This window comes from Scyliorhinus torazame, chromosome 16, assembly GCF_047496885.1.
Source record: "Scyliorhinus torazame isolate Kashiwa2021f chromosome 16, sScyTor2.1, whole genome shotgun sequence".
NCBI classification, from domain to species: domain Eukaryota; kingdom Metazoa; phylum Chordata; class Chondrichthyes; order Carcharhiniformes; family Scyliorhinidae; genus Scyliorhinus; species Scyliorhinus torazame.
The window spans coordinates 62516386-62533491 of record NC_092722.1 but is presented as its reverse complement, the minus strand read 5'-3'; positions in this window follow the sequence as shown (position 1 = coordinate 62533491).

Below are 17106 nucleotides of genomic sequence, written 5' to 3'. Positions count from 1 at the left end.
CTGACACAGTACACAGCCTGTAGCTAAACTGACAGAGAGCACTGCCTACTCACTAAACTGACTCAGTGCACAGCCTATTGACTGAACTGTCATAGTGTACTTCCTACTGGCTAAACTGACACAGTGCGCTGCCTACAGAATAAACTGACTCAGTGCACTGCCTGTAGCTGAACTGACAGAGAGCACTGCCTACTCACTAAACTGACAGAGAGCACTGCCTACTCAATAACTGACACAGTGCACAGCCTATTGACTAACCTGCCACAATGCACTGCCTATTGACTAAACAAACACACTCCACTGCCTACTCACTAAATTGACACAGTGCACAGCCTACTCACTAAACTGACACAGTGCACAGCCTAATGACTTAACTGACACAGTGTACTGCCTACTCACTAAACTGACACAGTGCACAGCCTACTCACTAAACTGACACAGTTCACTGCCTAATGACTATACTGACATAGTGAACAGCCTATTGACTAAACTGGCACAGTGCACTGCCTATTGACTAAACTGACACAGTGATCTGGCTACTGGCAAAACTGACACAGTGCACAGCCTAATGACTTAACTGACACAGTGTACTGCCTACTCACTAAACTGACACAGTGCACAGCCTACTCACTAAACTGACACAGTTCACTGCCTAATGACTATACTGACATAGTGAACAGCCTATTGACTAAACTGGCACAGTGCACTGCCTATTGACTAAACTGACACAGTGATCTGGCTACTGGCAAAACTGACACAGTGCACAGCCTAATGACTAAACTGACACATTGCACTGGCTACTTGCTAAACGGACACAGTGGACTGCCTATTGACTAAACTGGCACAGTGCACTGCCTATTGACTAAACTGACACAGTGCACTGGCTACTTGCTAAACGGACACAGTGTACTGCCTATTGACTAAACTGGCACAGTGCACTGCCTATTGACTAAACTGACACAATGATCTGGCTACTGGCAGAACTGACACAGTGCACAGCCTACTGACTAAACTGACACAGTGCACTGCCTACTGGCTAAACTAACACAGTGCGTTGCCTACTGAATAAACTGACACAGTGCACAGCATATTGACTGAACTGACACTGTGCACTGACTACTGACTAAACTGACAGTGCTCTGTCTACTGGCTAAACTGACACAGTGCACTGCCTACTGGCTAAAATGACATAGTGCTCTGCCTACTGAATAAACTGACACAGTGTACTGCCTACTCACTAAACTGACACAGCGCACTGCCTATTGACTAATCTGACACAGTGCACAGCCTTATTAACAAAACTGACATTGTGCACTGCCGATTGACTAAACTGTCACTGTGCACTGCCTATTGACTTAACTGACACAGTGCACTGCCCGCTGACTGAACTGACGCAGTGCACTGCCTATTGACAAAACTGGCACTGTGCACTGCCAATTGTATAAGCTGACAGAGAGCACTGCCTATTGACTAAACCAACACAGAGCATTGTCCAGTGACTAAACTGACAGAGTGCACTGCCTACTCACTAAACTGACACAGTGCACAAACTTTTGACTAACCTGCCATAATGCACTGCCTATTGACTAAACAAACACACTCCACTGCCTATTGACTAAACTGACACAGTGCACTGCCTACTGACTAAACTGACACTGTACACTGCCTATTGACTAAACTGACACAGTGCTCTGCCTACTGGCTAAACTAACACAGTGCGTTGCCTACTGAATAAACTGACACATTACACAGCCTATTGACTGAACTGACACAGTGCCCTGACTACTGGCTAAACTGACAGTGCTCTGTCTACTGGCTAAACTAACACAGTGCGTTGCCGACTGAATAAACTGACACAGTGCTCTGTCTACTGGCTAAACTAACACAGTGCGTTGCCGACTGAATAAACTGACACAGTGCTCTGCCTACTGGCAAAACTAACACAGTGCGTTGCCGACTGAATAAACTGACACAGTGCTCTGCCTACTCACTAAACTGACACAGTGCTCTGCCTACTGGCAAAACTAACACAGTGCGTTACCTACAGAATAAACTGACAATGCGCAGCATATTGACTGAACTGACACGGTGCACTGACTACTGGCTAAACTGACACAGTGCACTGGCGACTGGATAAACTGACACAGTGCTCGGCCTACTGACTAATCTGACACAGTGCACTGGCGACTGGATAAACTGACACAGTGCACAGCCTACTGGCTAATCTGACACAGTGCACTGGCGACTGGATAAACTGACACAGTGCACAGCCTATTGGCAAAACTGACATTGTGCACTGCCTTATTGACTAAACTTACACAGTGCTCTGCCTACTGACTAATCTGACACAGTGCACTGGCAACTGGATAAACTGACACAGTGCACAGCCTATTGAATAAACTGACACAGTGCATTGCCTACTCACTAGCATTTGATAAAGTTCCCCATGGTAGGCTTATGCAGAAAATAAGGAGGCATGGGGTAGTGGGAAATTTGGCCAGTTGGATAACGAACTGGCTAACCGATAGAAGTCAGAGAGTGGTGGTGGATGGCAAATATTCAGCCTGGAGCCCAGTTACCAGTGGCGTACCGCAGGGATCAGTTCTGGGTCCTCTGCTGTTTGTGATTTTCATTAATGACTTGGATGAGGGAGTTGAAGGGTGGGTCAGTAAATTTGCAGACGATACGAAGATTGGTGGAGTTGTGGATAGTAAGGAGGGCTGTTGTCGGCTGCAAAGAGACATAGATAGGATGCAGAGCTGGGCTGAGAAGTGGCAGATGGAGTTTAACCCTGAAAAGTGTGAGGTTGTCCATTTTGGAAGGACAAATATGAATGCGGAATACAGGGTTAACGGTAGAGTTCTTGGCAATGTGGAGGAGCAGAGAGATCTTGGGGTCTATGTTCATACATCTTTGAAAGTTGCCACTCAAGTGGATAGAGCTGTGAAGAAGGCCTATGGTGTGCTCGCGTTCATTAACAGAGGGATTGAATTTAAGAGCCGTGAGGTGATGATGCAGCTGTACAAACCTTTGGTAAGGCCACATTTGGAGTATTGTGTACAGTTTTGGTCGCCTCATTTTAGGAAGGATGTGGAAGCTTTGGAAAAGGTGCAAAGAAGATTTACCAGGATGTTGCCTGGAATGGAGAGTAGGTCTTACGAGGAATGGTTGAGGGTGCTAGGCCTTTTCTCATTAGAACGGAGAAGGATGAGGGGCGACTTGATAGAGGTTTATAAGATGATCAGGGGAATAGATAGAGTAGACAGTCAGAGACTTTTTCCCCGGGTGGAACAAACCATTACAAGGGGACATAAATTTAAGGTGAAAGGTGGAAGATATAGGAGGGATATCAGAGGGAGGTTCTTTACCCAGAGAGTAGTGGGGGCATGGAATGCACTGCCTGTGGAAGTAGTTGAGTCGGGAACATTAGGGACCTTCAAGCAGCTATTGGATAGGTACATGGATTAAGGTAAAATGATATAGTGTAGATTTATTTGTTCTCAAGGGCAGCACGGTAGCATTGTGGATAGCACAATTGCTTCACAGCTCCAGGGTCCCAGGTTCGATTCCGGCTTGGGTCACTGTCTGTGCGGAGTCTGCACGTCCTCCCCGTGTCTGCGTGGGTTTCCTCCGGGTGCTCCGGTTTCCTCCCACAGTCCAAAGATGTGCGGGTTAGGTGAATTGGCCAATGATAAATTGCCCTTAATGTCCAAATTGCCCTTGGTGTTGGGTGGAGGTGTTGAGTTTGGGTAGGGTGCTCTTTCCAAGAGCCGGTGCAGACTCAAAGGGCCGAGTGGCCTCCTTCTGCACTGTAAATTCAATGATAATCTATGATTAATCTAGGACAAAGGTTCGGCACAACATCGTGGGCCGAAGGGCCTGTTCTGTGCTGTATTTTCTATGTTTAAACTGACACAGTGCACAGACTATTGGCTAAACTGACATTGTGCACTGCCTATTACTAAACTGACACAGAGCACTGCCTATTACTAAACTGACACAGAGCACTGCCTATTGACTAAACTGACACAGTGCACAGCCTATTAGCTAAACTGACACAGAACGCTGCCTATTGGCTAAACTGACATTGTGCACTGCCTATTACTAAACGGACACAGAGCACTGCCCACTCACTAAACTGACACAGTGCACTGCCTAATGGCTAAACTGACACAGTGCACTGCCTATTGGCTAAACTGACACAGTGCACTGCCTATGACCAAACTGACATAGTGAACAGCCTATTGACAAAACTGACACAGTGCACAGCCTATTGGCTAAACTGACATTGCGCACTGCTATTACTAAACTGACACAGAGCGCTGCCTATTGACTAAACTGACACAGTGAACAGCCTATTGACTAAACTGACACAGAACGCTGCCTATGGCTAAACTGAAACAGTGCACTGCCTACTCACTAAACTGACACAGTTCACTGCCTAATGACTAAACTGACATAGTGAACAGCCTATTGACTAAACTGGCACAGTGCACTGCCTATGGCTAAACTGAAACAGTGCACTGCCTACTCACTAAACTGACACAGTTCACTGCCTAATGACTAAACTGACATAGTGAACAGCCTATTGACTAAACTGGCACAGTGACTGCCTAATGACTAAACTGACATAGTGAACAGCCTATTGACTAAACTGACACAATGAACAGCCTATTGACTAAACTGACACAGTGCACTGCCTATGGCTAAACTGAATCAGTGCACTGCCTACTCACTAAACTGACACAGTTCACTGCCTAATGACTAAACTGACATAGTGAACAGCCTATTGACTAAACTGGCACAGTGATCTGGCTACTGGCAAAACTGACACAGTGCACTGCCTAATGACTAAACTGACACAGTGCACTGCCTACTGGCTAAACTAACACAGTGCGTTGCCTACTGAATAAACTGACACAGTGCACAGCCTACTGACTAAACTGACACAGTGCACTGCCTAATGACTAAACTGACATGGTGAATAGCCTATTGACTAAACTGGCACAGTGCACTGCCTATTGACTAAACTGACACAGTGCACTGCCTACTGGCTAAACTAACACAGTGCGTTGCCTACTGAATAAACTGACACAGTGCACAGCCTACTGACTAAACTGACACAGTGCACTGCCTAATGACTAAACTGACATGGTGAATAGCCTATTGACTAAACTGGCACAGTGCACTGCCTATTGACTAAACTGACACAGTGATCTGGCTACTGGCAAAACTGACACAGTGCACAGCCTAATGACTAAACTGACACAGTGCACTGCCTACTGGCTAAACTAACACAGTGCGTTGCCTACTGAATAAACTGACACAGTGCACAGCCTACTGACTAAACTGACACAGTGCACTGCCTAATGACTAAACTGACATGGTGAATAGCCTATTGACTAAACTGGCACAGTGCACTGCCTATTGACTAAACTGACACAGTGATCTGGCTACTGGCAAAACTGACACAGTGCACAGCCTAATGACTAATCTGACACAGTGCACTGCCTACTGGCTAAACTAACACAGTGCGTTGCCTACTGAATAAACTGACACAGTGCACAGCATATTGACTGAACTGACACTGTGCACTGACTACTGGCTAAACTGACAGTGCTCTGTCTACTGGCTAAACTGACACAGTGCTCTGCCTACTGAATAAACTGACACAGTGTACTGCCTACTCACTAAACTGACACAGTGCACAGCCTATTGACTAAACTGACACAGAGCACTGCCTACTGACTAAATTGAAACAGTGAACAGCCTATTGACTAAACTGACACAGTGAACAGCATATTGGCTAAACTGACATTGTGCACTGCCTATTGACTAAACTGACACAGAGCACAGCTTATTGACTAAACTGACACAGTGAACAGCCTATTGACTAAACTGACACAGAACGCTGCCTATTGGCTAAACTGACATTGTGCACTGCCTATTACTAAACGGACACAGAGCAATGCCCACTCACTAAACTGACACAGTGCACTGCCTAATGACTAAACTGACATAGTGAACAGCCTATTGGCTAAACTGACACAGTGCACTGCCTATGACCAAATTGACATAGTGTACAGCCTATTGACTAAACTGACACAGTGCACAGACTATTGGCTAAACTGACATGGTGCACTGCTATTACTAAACTGACACAGAGCGCTGCCTATTGACAAAACTGACACAGTGAACAGCCTATTGACTAAACTGACACAGAACGCTGCCTATGGCTAAACTGAAACAGTGCACTGCCTACTCACTAAACTGACACAGTGCACAGCCTACTCACTAAACTGACACAGTTCACTGCCTAATGACTAAACTGACATAGTGAACAGCCTATTGACTAAACTAGCACAGTGCACTGCCTATTGACTAAACTGACACAGTGCACTGCCTATTGACTAAACTGACACAGCGATCTGGCTACTGGCAAAACTGACAGTGCACAGCCTACTCACTAAACTGACACAGTTCACTGCCTAATGACTAAACTGACATAGTGAACAGCCTATTGACTAAACTGACACAGTGCACAGCCTACTGACTAAACTGACACAGTTCACTGCCTAATGACTAAACTGACACAGTTCACTGCCTAATGACTAAACTGGCACAGTGCACTGCCTATTGACTAAACTGGCACAGTGCACTGCCTATTGATTAAACTGACACGGTGATCTGGCTACTGGCAGAACTGACACAGTGCACAGCCTACTGACTAAACTGACACAGTGCACTGCCTACTGGCTAAACTAACACAGTGCGTTGCCTACTGAATAAACTGACACAGTGCACAGCCTACTGACTAAACTGACACAGTTCACTGCCTAATGACTAAACTGGCACAGTGCACTGCCTATTGACTAAACTGGCACAGTGCACTGCCTATTGATTAAACTGACACGGTGATCTGGCTACTGGCAGAACTGACACAGTGCACAGCCTACTGACTAAACTGACACAGTGCACTGCCTACTGACTAAACTGACACAGTGCGTTGCCTACTGAATAAACTGACACAGTGCACAGCATATTGACTGAACTGACACTGTGCACTGACTACTGGCTAAACTGACAGTGCTCTGTCTACTGGCTAAACTGACACAGTGCTCTGCCTACTGAATAAACTGACACAGTGCACTGCCTAATGACTAAACTGACACAGTGCACTGCCTAATGACTAAACTGACACAGTGCGTTGCCTACTGGCTAAACTGACACAGTTCACTGCCTAATGACTAAACTGACACAGTTCACTGCCTAATGACTAAACTGGCACAGTGCACTGCCTATTGACTAAACTGGCACAGTGCACTGCCTATTGATTAAACTGACACGGTGATCTGGCTACTGGCAGAACTGACACAGTGCACAGCCTACTGACTAAACTGACACAGTGCACTGCCTACTGACTAAACTGACACAGTGCACTGCCTAATGACTAAACTGACACAGTGCGTTGCCTACTGAATAAACTGACACAGTGCACAGCCTACTGACTAAACTGACACAGTGCACAGCCTACTGACTAAACTGACACAGTGCACTGCCTACTGGCTAAACTAACACAGTGCGTTGCCTACTGAATAAACTGACACAGTGCACAGCATATTGACTGAACTGACACTGTGCACTGACTACTGGCTAAACTGACAGTGCTCTGTCTACTGGCTAAACTGACACAGTGCACTGCCTACTGGCTAAAATGACACAGTGCTCTGCCTACTGAATAAACTGACACAGTGTACTGCCTACTCACTAAACTGACAGTGCACAGCCTATTGGCTAAACTGACATTGTGCACTGCCTATTGACTAAACTGACACAGAGCACAGCCTATTGACTAAACTGACACAGTGAACAGCCTATTGACTAAACTGACACAGAGCACTGCCTACTGACTAAATTGAAACAGTGAACAGCCTATTGACTAAACTGACACAGTGCACTGGCTACTTGCTAAACGGACACAGTGTACTGCCTACTCACTAAACTGACACAGTGCACAGCCTATTGGCTAAACTGACATTGTGCACTGCCTATTGACTAAACTGACACGGAGCACAGCTTATTGACTAAACTGACACAGTGAACAGCATATTGGCTAAACTGACATTGTGCACTGCCTATTGACTAAACTGACACAGAGCACAGCTTATTGACTAAACTGACACTGTGAACAGCCTATTGACTAAACTGACACAGAACGCTGCCTATTGACTAAACTGACACAGTGCACAGCCTACTCACCAAACTGACACAGTGCACTGCCTAATGACTGAACTGACACAGTGCGCTGCCTACAGAATAAACTGACTCAGTGCACAGCCTATTGACTAAACTGACACAGTGCACTGGCGACTGGATAAACTGAAACAGTGCGCTGCCTACTCACTAAACTGACACAGTGCACAGCCTATTGACTTAACTGACACAGTGCACTGCCTACTCACTCAACTGACACAGTGCACTGCGTACTCACTAAACTGACACAGTGCACTGCCTACTCACTCAACTGACACAGTGCACTGCCTACTCACTCAACTGACACAGTGCACTGCCTACTCACCAAACTGACACAGTGCACTGCCTAATGACTGAACTGACACAGTGCGCTGCCTACAGAATAAACTGACTCAGTGCACAGCCTATTGACTAAACTGACACAGTGCACTGGCGACTGGATAAACTGAAACAGTGCGCTGCCTACTCACTAAACTGACACAGTGCACAGCCTATTGACTTAACTGACACAGTGCACTGCCTGCTCACTCAACTGACACAGTGCACTGCCTACTCACTCAACTGACACAGTGCACTGCCGATTGACAAAACTGGCACTGTGCTCTGCCAATTGTCTAAGCTGACAGAGAGCACAGCCTATTGACTAAACCGACACAGAGCATTGTCCAGTGACTAAACTGACACAGTGCACAGCCTACTGACTAAACTGACACAGTGCACTGCCTGTGGCTGAACTGACAGAGAGCACTGCCTACTCACTAAACTGACAGAGAGCACTGCCTAATGACTAAACTGACACTGTACACTGGCGACTGGATAAACTGACACAGTGCAGTGCCGACTGACTAAACTGACACTGTACACTGGCGACTGGATAAACTGACACAGTGCTCTACCTACTGACTAATCTGACACAGTGCACTGGCGACTGGATAAACTGACACAGTGCACAGCCTATTGAATAAACTGACACAGCGCACTGCCTACTGGCTAAACTAACACAGTGCGTTGCCTACTGAATAAACTGACAGACTGCACAGCATATTGACTGAACTGACACAGTGCTCTGTCTACTGGCTAAACTGACAGTGCTCTGTCTACTGGCTAAACTGACACAGTGCACAGCCTACTGACTAAACTGACACAGTGCACTGCCTACTGGGGAAATTGACACAGTACACAGCCTACTGACTAAACTGACACAGTGCACTGCCTACTGGCGAAACTGACACAGTACACAGCCTACTGACGAACCTGATACAGGGCACTGCCTACTGGCTCAACTGACACAGTGCACTGTCTATTGGCAAAACTGTCACAGTGCACTGCCTATTGACTAAACTGACAGAGTGCATTGCCTGTGGACTAAACTGACACAGAGAACAGCCTATTGACTAAACTGACACAGAGCACAGCCTATTGACTAAACTGACACAGAGAACAGCCTATTGACTAAACTGACACAGAGCACTGCCTATTGACTAAACTGACACAGAGAACAGCCTATTGACTAAACTGACACAGAGCACTGCCTATTGACTAAACTAGACAGTAGGCAGTGCACTGTGTCACTTTAGTCAATAGGCAGTGCACTGTGTCAGTTTAGACAATAGGCAGTGCAGAGCCTACTAGCTAAATGGACATAGTGCACTGCCTCCTGATTAAACTCACAGAGTACACTGCCCACTGACTAAACTGGCACAGTACACTGCCCACTGACTAAACTGGCACAGTACACTGTCCACTGACTAAACTGACAGAGCACACTGCCCACTGACTAAACTGACAGAGCACACTGTCCACTGACTAAACTGACAGAGCACACTGCCTCCTGACTAAACTGACAGAGCACACTGCCCACTGACTAAACTGACAGAGCACACTGCCCACTGACTAGACTGACAGAGTACACTGTCCACTGACAAAACTGACACAGTACACTGCCCAGTGACTAAACTGACAGAGCACACTGTCCACTGACTAAACTGACAGAGTACACTGCCCACTGACTAAACTGACAGAGCACACTGTCCACTCACTAAACTGACACAGTACACTGTCCACTGACTAAACTGACAGAGCACACTGCATCCTGACTAAACTGACAGAGCACACTGTCCACTGACTAAACTGACAGAGTACATTGTCCACTGACTAAACTGTCAGAGCATACTGTCCACTGACTAAACTGACACAGTACACTGTCCACTGACTAAACTGACAGAGCACACTGCCCACTGACTAAACTCACAGAGTACACTGTCCACTGACTAAACTGACAGAGCACACTGTCCACTGACTAAACTGACAGAGCACACTGCATCCTGACTAAACTGACAGAGCACACTGTCCACTGACTAAACTGACAGAGCACACTGTCCACTGACTAAACTGACAGAGTACACTGCCCACTGACTAAACTGACAGAGCACACTGTCCACTGACTAAACTGACAAAGAACACTGTCCACTGACTAAACTGACAGAGTACACTGCCCACTGACTAAACTGACAGAGTACACTGTCCACCTACTAAACTATCAGAGCACACTGTCCACTGACTAAACTGACACAGTACACTGTCCACTGACTAAACTGACAGAGCACACTGCCCACTGACTCAACTCACAGAGTACACTGTCCACTGACTAAACTGACAGAGCACACTGTCCACTGACTAAACTGTCAGAGCACACTGCCCACTGACTAAACTGACAGAGCACACTGTCCATTGACTAAACTGACAGTGCACACTGTCCACTGATTAAACTGACAGAGCACACTGTCCACTGACTAAACTGACAGAGCACACTGTCCACTGACTAAACTGACACAGTACACTGTCCACTGACTAAACTGACAGAGAACACTGCCCACTGACTAAACTGACAGTGCACACTGTCCACTGATTAAACTGACATAGCACACTGCCTCCTGACTAAACTGACAGAGCACACTGTCCACTGACTAAACTGACAGAGCACACTGCCTCCTGACTAATCTGACAGCGCACACTGTCCACTGACTAAACTGACAGAGCACACTGTCCATTCACTAAACTGACAGAGCACACTGTCCACTGACTAAACTGACAGAGTACACTGCCCACTGACTTAACTGACAGAGCACACTGTCCATTGACTAAACTGACAGAGCACACTGTCCACTGACTAAACTGACAGTACACTGTCCACTGACTAAACTGACAGAGCACACTGTCCACTGACTAAACTGACAGAGCACACTGTCCATTGGCTAAACTGACAGAGCACACTGTCCACTGACTAAACTGTCAAAGGACACTGTCCACTGACTAAACTGACAGAGCACACTGTCCATTGACTAAGCTGACAGAGCACACTGTCCATTGACTAAACTGACAGAGCACACTGTCCACTGACTAAACCGTCAAAGGACACTGTCCACTGACTAAACTGACACAGTACACTGTCCACTGATTAATCTGACAGTGTACACTGCCCACTGACTGGACTGACAAAGGACACTGTCCACTGACTAAACTGTCAGAGCACACTGTCCACTCACTAAACTGACACAGTACACTGTCCACTGACTAAACTGACAGAGCACACTGCATCCTGACTAAACTGACAGAGCACACTGTCCACTGACTAAACTGACAGAGTACACTGTCCACTGACTAAACTGTCAGAGCATACTGTCCACTGACTAAACTGACACAGTACACTGTCCACTGACTAAACTGACAGAGCACACTGCCCACTGACTAAACTCACAGAGTACACTGTCCACTGACTAAACTGACAGAGCACACTGTCCACTGACTAAACTGACAGAGCACACTGCATCCTGACTAAACTGACAGAGCACACTGTCCACTGACTAAACTGACAGAGCACACTGTCCACTGACTAAACTGACAGAGTACACTGCCCACTGACTAAACTGACAGAGCACACTGTCCACTGACTAAACTGACAAAGAACACTGTCCACTGACTAAACTGACAGAGTACACTGCCCACTGACTAAACTGACAGAGTACACTGTCCACCTACTAAACTGTCAGAGCACACTGTCCACTGACTAAACTGACACAGTACACTGTCCACTGACTAAACTGACAGAGCACACTGCCCACTGACTAAACTCACAGAGTACACTGTCCACTGACTAAACTGACAGAGCACACTGTCCACTGACTAAACTGTCAGAGCACACTGCCCACTGACTAAACTGACAGAGCACACTGTCCATTGACTAAACTGACAGTGCACACTGTCCACTGATTAAACTGACAGAGCACACTGTCCACTGACTAAACTGACAGAGCACACTGTCCACTGACTAAACTGACACAGTACACTGTCCACTGACTAAACTGACAGAGAACACTGCCCACTGACTAAACTGACAGTGCACACTGTCCACTCATTAAACTGACATAGCACACTGCCTCCTGACTAAACTGACAGAGCACACTGTCCACTGACTAAACTGACAGAGCACACTGCCTCCTGACTAATCTGACAGCGCACACTGTCCACTGACTAAACTGACAGAGCACACTGTCCATTCACTAAACTGACAGAGCACACTGTCCACTGACTAAACTGACAGAGTACACTGCCCACTGACTTAACTGACAGAGCACACTGTCCATTGACTAAACTGACAGAGCACACTGTCCACTGACTTAACTGACAGTACACTGTCCACTGACTAAACTGACAGAGCACACTGTCCACTGACTAAACTGACAGAGCACACTGTCCATTGGCTAAACTGACAGAGCACACTGTCCACTGACTAAACTGTCAAAGGACACTGTCCACTGACTAATCTGACAGAGCACACTGTCCATTGACTAAGCTGACAGAGCACACTGTCCATTGACTAAACTGACAGAGCACACTGTCCACTGACTAAACCGTCAAAGGACACTGTCCACTGACTAAACTGACACAGTACACTGTCCACTGATTAATCTGACAGTGTACACTGCCCACTGACTGGACTGACAAAGGACACTGTCCACTGACTAAACTGTCAGAGCACACTGTCCACTCACTAAACTGACACAGTACACTGTGCACTGACTAAACTGACAGAGCACACTGCATCCTGACTAAACTGACAGAGCACACTGTCCACTGACTAAACTGACAGAGTACACTGTCCACTGACTAAACTGTCAGAGCATACTGTCCACTGACTAAACTGACACAGTACACTGTCCACTGACTAAACTGACAGAGCACACTGCCCACTGACTAAACTCACAGAGTACACTGTCCACTGACTAAACTGACAGAGCACACTGTCCACTGACTAAACTGACAGAGCACACTGCATCCTGACTAAACTGACAGAGCACACTGTCCACTGACTAAACTGACAGAGCACACTGTCCACTGACTAAACTGACAGAGTACACTGCCCACTGACTAAACTGACAAAGAACACTGTCCACTGACTAAACTGACAGAGTACACTGCCCACTGACTAAACTGACAGAGTACACTGTCCACCTACTAAACTGTCAGAGTACACTGTCCACTGACTAAACTGACAGAGCACACTGTCCACTGACTAAACTGTCAGAGCACACTGCCCACTGACTAAACTGACAGAGCACACTGTCCATTGACTAAACTCACAGAGTACACTGTCCACTGACTAAACTGACACAGTACACTGTCCACTGACTAAACTGACAGAGCACACTGCCCACTGACTAAACTCACAGAGTACACTGTCCACTGACTAAACTGACAGAGCACACTGTCCACTGACTAAACTGTCAGAGCACACTGCCCACTGACTAAACTGACAGAGCACACTGTCCATTGACTAAACTCACAGAGTACACTGTCCACTGACTAAACTGACAGAGCACACTGTCCACTGACTAAACTGTCAGAGCACACTGCCCACTGACTAAACTGACAGAGCACACTGTCCATTGACTAAACTGACAGTGCACACTGTCCACTGATTAACTGACAGAGCACACTGTCCACTGACTAAACTGACAGAGCACACTGTCCACTGACTAAACTGACACAGTACACTGTCCACTGACTAAACTGACAGAGAACACTGCCCACTGACTAAACTGACAGTGCACACTGTCCACTGATTAAACTGACATAGCACACTGCCTCCTGACTAAACTGACAGAGCACACTGTCCACTGACTAAACTGGCAGAGCACACTGCCTCCTGACTAATCTGACAGCGCACACTGTCCACTGACTAAACTGACAGAGCACACTGTCCATTCACTAAACTGACAGAGCACACTGTCCACTGACTAAACTGACAGGGTACACTGCCCACTGACTTAACTGGCAGAGCACACTGTCCATTGACTAAACTGACAGAGCACACTGTCCACTGACTAAACTGAAAGTACACTGTCCACTGACTAAACTGACAGAGCACACTGTCCACTGACTATAATGACAGAGCACACTGTCCATTGGCTAAACTGACAGAGCACACTGTCCACTGACTAAACTGTCAAAGGACACTGTCCACTGACTAAACTGACAGAGCACACTGTCCATTGACTAAGCTGACAGAGCACACTGTCCATTGACTAAACTGACAGAGCACACTGTCCACTGACTAAACTGTCAAAGGACACTGTCCACTGACTAAACTGACAGAGCACACTGTCCATTGACTAAGCTGACAGAGCACACTGTCCACTGACTAAACTGACAGTACACTGTCCACTGACTAAACTGACAGAGCACACTGTCCACTGACTAAACTGACAGAGCACACTGTCCATTGGCTAAACTGACAGAGCACACTGTCCACTGACTAAACTGTCAAAGGACACTGTCCACTGACTAAACTGACAGAGCACACTGTCCATTGACTAAGCTGACAGAGCACACTGTCCATTGACTAAACTGACAGAGCACACTGTCCACTGACTAAACTGACAGAGCACACTGTCCACTGACTAAACTGACAGAGCACACTGTCCATTGACTAAACTGACAGTGTACACTGCCCACTGACTTAACTGACAGAGCACACTGTCCATTGACTAAACTGACAGAGCACACTGTCCACTGACTAAACTGACAGAGCACACTGCCCACTGACTGAACTGACAGAGCACACTGTCCACTGAATAAACTGACAGAGCACACTGTCCATTGACTAAACTGACAGAGCACACTGTCCACTGACTAAACTGACAGAGCACACTGTCCATTGACTAAACTGACAGAGCACACTGTCCACTGACTAAACTGACAGAGCATACTGTCCATTGACTAAACTGACAGAGTACACTGTCCACTGACTAAACTGACAGAGCACACTGCCTACTGACTAAACTGTCACAGTACACTGTCCACTGACTAAACTGACAGAGCACACTGTCCACTGACTTAACTGACAGAGCACACTGTCCATTGACTAAACTGACAGAGCACACTGTCCATTGACTAAACTGACAGAGCACACTGTCCACTGACTAAACTGACACAGTACACTGTCCACTGACTAAACTGACAGAGCACACTGTCCACTGACTAAACCGACAGAGCACACTGTCCACTGACTAAACTGACAGAGCACACTGTCCATTGACTAAACTGACAGAGCACACTGTCCATTGACTGAACTGGCAGAATACACTGTCCACTGACTAAACTGTCAAAGGACACTGTCCACTGACTAAACTGACAGAGCACACTGTCCATTGACTAAACTGACAGAGCACACTGTCCATTGACTAAACTGACAGAGCACACTGCCCACTGACTTAACTGACAGAGCACACTGTCCACTGACTAAACTGACAGAGCACACTGCCCACTGACTAAACTGACAGAGCACACTGTCCACTGAGTAAACTGTCAAAGGACACTGTCCACTGACTAAACTGACAGAGCACACTGTCCATTGACTAAACTGACAGAGCACACTGTCCATTGACTAAACTGACAGAGCACACTGCCCACTGACTTAACTGACAGAGCACACTGTCCACTGACTTAACTGACAGAGCACACTGTCCACTGACTAAACTGACAGAGCACACTGTCCACTGACTAAACTGACAGAGCACACTGTCCACTGACTAAACTGACAGAGCACACTGTCCACTGACTATACTGACAGAGCACACTGTCCATTGACTAAACTGACAGTGTACACTGTCCATTGACTAAACTGACAGTGCACACTGTCCACTGATTAAACTGACAGAGCACACTGTCCACTGACTAAACTGTCAGAGCACACTGCCCACTGACTAAACTGACAGAGCACACTGTCCATTGACTAAACTGACAGTGCACACTGTCCACTGATTAAACTGACAGAGCACACTGTCCACTGACTAAACTGACAGAGTACACTGCCCACTGACTTAACTGACAGAGCACACTGTCCATTGACTAAACTGACAGAGCACACTGTCCACTGACTAAACTGACAGTACACTGTCCACTGACTAAACTGACAGAGCACACTGTCCACTGACTAAACTGACAGAGCACACTGTCCATTGGCTAAACTGACAGAGCACACTGCCTACTGACTAAACTGTCACAGTACACTGTCCACTGACTAAACTGACAGAGCACACTGTCCACTGACTTAACTGACAGAGCACACTGTCCATTGACTAAACTGACAGAGCACACTGTCCATTGACTAAACTGACAGAGCACACTGTCCACTGACTAAACTGACACAGTACACTGTCCACTGACTAAACTGACAGAGCACACTGTCCACTGACTAAACCGACAGAGCACACTGTCCACTGACTAAACTGACAGAGCACACTGTCCATTGACTAAACTGACAGAGCACACTGTCCATTGACTGAACTGGCA